The sequence below is a fragment of the Gekko japonicus genome, unplaced genomic scaffold (genome assembly GCF_001447785.1).
Source record: "Gekko japonicus isolate JY-2015 unplaced genomic scaffold, Gekko_japonicus_V1.1 scaffold466, whole genome shotgun sequence".
NCBI classification, from domain to species: domain Eukaryota; kingdom Metazoa; phylum Chordata; class Lepidosauria; order Squamata; family Gekkonidae; genus Gekko; species Gekko japonicus.
In genome coordinates, this window is record NW_015177019.1 from 1,089,581 (window position 1) to 1,093,835 (window position 4,255).

Here is a 4,255-nt window from a genome sequence, read left to right on the forward strand (position 1 = left end):
AGACCTTATTTCGACTCTGCTAATAGCTGCTAAGGTGGTTATTGCGAGTAGCTGGAAATCTACCGACAAACTTCTTCTTTCCTCTTGGCGTTTAAAAATCTGGGACTTTTACATCATGGACAAACTTTCTGATGCAGTGGCTTCCTCTACTAATAGTTCATGTTCAAAATCTACTTTATGCACGAAATGGTCTCCTTTTTTAGAATATGTTTTCAATAATGACACTTCTAAATTTGCTGTTCCTTCTCAGTATGTTGCAGTGTTTCATTACATGTAATTTTGTGTTGGTCATATTTATACCAAATCCCATTGTTGTTTATTGTACTATAGACTAATAAAATAAATAAATTAATTAATTAATAAATAAATAAATAAAAAATTAAGGGCAGGAAGGTAGTGGCTGGATATTAGGAGAAACTTTTTTACAGTAAGAGTTGTTCAACAGTGCAATCAGCTGCCTAGGGAGGTGGTGAGCTGCCCCTCACTGGCAGTCTTTAAGCAGCATCTGGACAAACACTTGTCAGGGATGCTCTAGGCTTCCAACTCTCTGATTCTATGATTCTGTGAGCACCCAACCCCTTCTTCCTCATTGCAGGTCCAGTTATTGTTGCTGTAATTTGATTCCCAATTTCATAATAGGCTCCTCTGGGGCTTCAAGGAATCACTCTGGTAGGTAGGATCAATAGCAGCCTTTAGTCAAGTTGCTCTTGTTATAGGTGGCAGCGCATTACTTTATTTATAAGTTTTACATAGCACTTCTACTGTGACATCACTAAAATCCAAGCACTATTCCTCCAAAGCTCACTGCCCCCAATGGGAAAACCAATAAAAATGTGTGTCAGGTGCTCTCTGCAAAAAATGCCGCTTGAGGGAAGTGTATGGCTACCGCATCAGCAACAGAACCAGCAAAAGGGTTAGCTAGGGACCTGCCCCCTGCAAATCCTGGTTCATCTTCAGCCAAGGCCTGCCAAAAAAAAATCAGCACGTGGTCCCGCAAGGTCTGGGCACAGCAACCCTCCAAAAGTTCCTACCTCTAGCAAAACTCCTTTAACAACCCCAGTGGTTGATAATTCTGTAGTCCTGCTGGGTATAGCCCAAACACTAGAACATTTTTCCGGGTGCTTTGATCAGATGGGTGGGAAGTCCTCATCTCCAGGACATGCTGAACCAGCACTGAGGAGCAGAGACAAGTGAACTCATTCCTTGGTGGAGTCTTTCTCCTCTTGTGACTTGAGGGGAGAGGCAGCCCAGAGGTTTCCCCTGTGCAAGAAGAAGTGCACCAGAAGGCACAAGTCATGAGCAGCAAGGGATCGGGAGATCACCAGCAGTGACACGATGTCGGGTGAGTCTTCTCATGAGGATTCTGCGCATGTATCTGGGGATTACTGGGTAAAAGGGACTCATGTTCCTACTTTACTGCCTTGGGCTTGGAGATGCAGGGGGGTGAAGCAGGTCCCGGGGCTGTTTGTTCTTCTGATCTGCCTGATGCCAACAGGCCTTCTGGGGCCTTCAGCAATGTGGAGGAGCCTTCCAGCATTCATTCACCACATTCAGGGTCCCAAAACGTTTTGACTCTCCCTGGCCCCAATGATGCCAGGCTGTCCTCAACCAGGGCCAGGGCCTTCTCAGTAGCAGCTCTGTACTGATGGAATGAGCTCCCGGAAAACATCAGGGCCCTGCAGAGCCTTCTACAGTTCCGCAGGGCCTGCAAGACAGAGCTCTTCCACTAGGCCTTTAATTAGGAGCCACATCTAACAACTGAATGGTGGCAAGGCCTGCTTCCCCTGGACTACCTCCAGCAGTCTGCCCTAGTCAGTATAAATGGAACTGATAAGCTGTAAACCAACTCTGACTATACTCTTCTTTGACCTGTCCATCATGGCCTACTATGATCTCTATGCAGCTATATAATGGCCATTGATTGCTACTAGCACTTTATGTCTGTGTATAATTGTTGTGTACTGGGTTCGATGCGTAGTGAAGACAGATGCTGAGTGATTAGCAGCTCATACTTTACTGGCACACAACACAACAACCAACAAACAGTCAAATATACAGTCCCCGGATGCCACCCACAGGTCCCATTGGCGGGTTTGAACTTCCCGCCACAGTTCCTACAGGTGTTGACTAGGAGTCTCAGGATCCTAGTCCCCATTGTTCTTTTGGAGCCAAGCTCTGGTCACATACTGGAGCGGTGGCGCAGGGAGTATAACACCTGCATTTAACATCTACTCGAGCACCTGTTCGAGTCCCACCGTGGTCGAGGTGAGCTCTCGACCCTTAGTCCTAGCTCCCGCCCACCCAGCGGTTCGAAAGCCAAGTAACTATCTATCGGCGAGTAGATAAATGGGTACCCACCCTTAGTAGGGTGGGGGGCACCCTCCTCCGTCCATGGAGGTGTGTGGAGAAGCAGCGGCACTGGCAGCAATGGCGGCGATAGCGACGGCGAGAACAGCGGCGGCAGCAGAGCACCGGCGGTGGCGATTGGAGGAGATGACGCAACACTGAGAGGTGGCGAGCAGCGGCAAGCAGAGCTTGGCTGACCCCTGGTGGCCAGCAGTGGAAGAACAAGGCGGCTGCCGTCGACGGAGGCTGAGCAACGTCATCCAGAGGCGCGCGGAGCCGGAAAGGACATGGTCGGGCCGAGGACGACGTCGCCAGCATTCCCTACCCCCCCACCCCCACCCCCCCGTCTGCTTGAGCACCAGACATCGTGCAGCCAGAAGGAGCCGAGCCGAGGAATGCTTTCACCAGGGTGTCGGTAGGGAAATCCCCCCCCTTGGACCAATGTGTGGCCGTAGTTAGGGTCGATATAGGTGACTAGCACCCAAGAACTGTAAACCGCCCAGAGACCCCTACGGGGGTTAGGGCGGTATATCAAGTCGAAGGATAAATAAATAAAAATAAAAAAATAAATACTGCTGGTACCTAATGGCGGTCTGCGGACATAACACCCTTTCCCCCGTAGTCTGAGCCCAATGTAGGTGAATTAATCTTTGAGGTAGGCTGGAGGCCTTCGCTCCCTCCTGGACTGCCTCAGAGCGGCGACCAGGGCAACAGGAGCTCTGGCGGCTGGGTCCTCCTGGATACTCGGCTGTGGTGGTGGAGGATCCTCTTCTGGTAGCGAGGTAGAGGCAGGCGTGCTGTGTTCCTGTTGGGACAGGGGGCCGGGGGGCGGCTCCTGGCGTTCTCCCCCAGTTGTTGCGTGGTCGGGCCCGGCTAGCAAGGCCTCATCCCCTGTCTCTGGAGCCGGGACGTCCTCTGCCGCTGGGAGCAGGTGCCATCTCAGCTGATCCACTCGCCTCCACAGGACCTGGCCATCTTCCGTGGAGACCTCGTATGACACAGGACCCGTCGGGCCAAATGGAGCCTTTACCGTAATTCCTGATGTAGACAGGGTCTTCTAGGAAAAAACCCCACATCACCTCCCTCTGTTCAGCCAGATCTCGTGACTCTGGTGACCGGTCCGGGTGAAGCCGGTCCAGAAGAATCGTGGGCTGCCGGCCCATCAGGATTCTTGCATGCCCACCTCCCCCATTTTGGAGATTCCCATAAGGGCCCTGGAGGGTTGAGCCACCACACAGTATGCCCAGCTTGCGGGCTGTTTGTGGCCTCATCTCAGGTGGCAAATGGTACCACTCAACAGCAGCTGCCCTTGTGTTACCACCAAATATTTGTCACTCCCTGGTTTTCCTCATCAGGCAGGCTGGGGGTGGCTTATCAAGTGGCAGGTGGTCACTTGATAGTCAGACCCACCCCCATGATTCACCAATGCTCCTTGGTCTATAATCAATAAACGCTGTGGCCTATTTTCTGTCTCACAAGAAATGTGTTGTGTTTTGTTCCTCTCCATGAGACCCCACCCTATTAAGCCCTGGGCATTCCTCTTCCCCCTGTTCTGGGTTACAAAATATGGACAGAAGCTAGTCTATGCTTTTGGCACCATCCTTCTGACAAACCTACCCTTCCATCCTTAGATATTACAATATGTACTGTTAAAATCATCTTTGCTACATCAAGGCCAAGAAGGAATTTTACTTACGGATCAGATTGGTCAGTTGGCTCCAGGGGTCATTTCGTAGAAAAAGAGCTAGGGGAACTCATTAGCATAACTCATTAGCATATGCCACACACCCTGACATCAGGGGCCCGGCGGTGGACCTGGAAGGCCAGCGGGAGTGCGAGGAAGCCCCGCCAAGGCCCTCCCTGGCCCCAGGCAGGCAGGGGTGGGGAGAGGTGGGGAGGAAGCAACTTA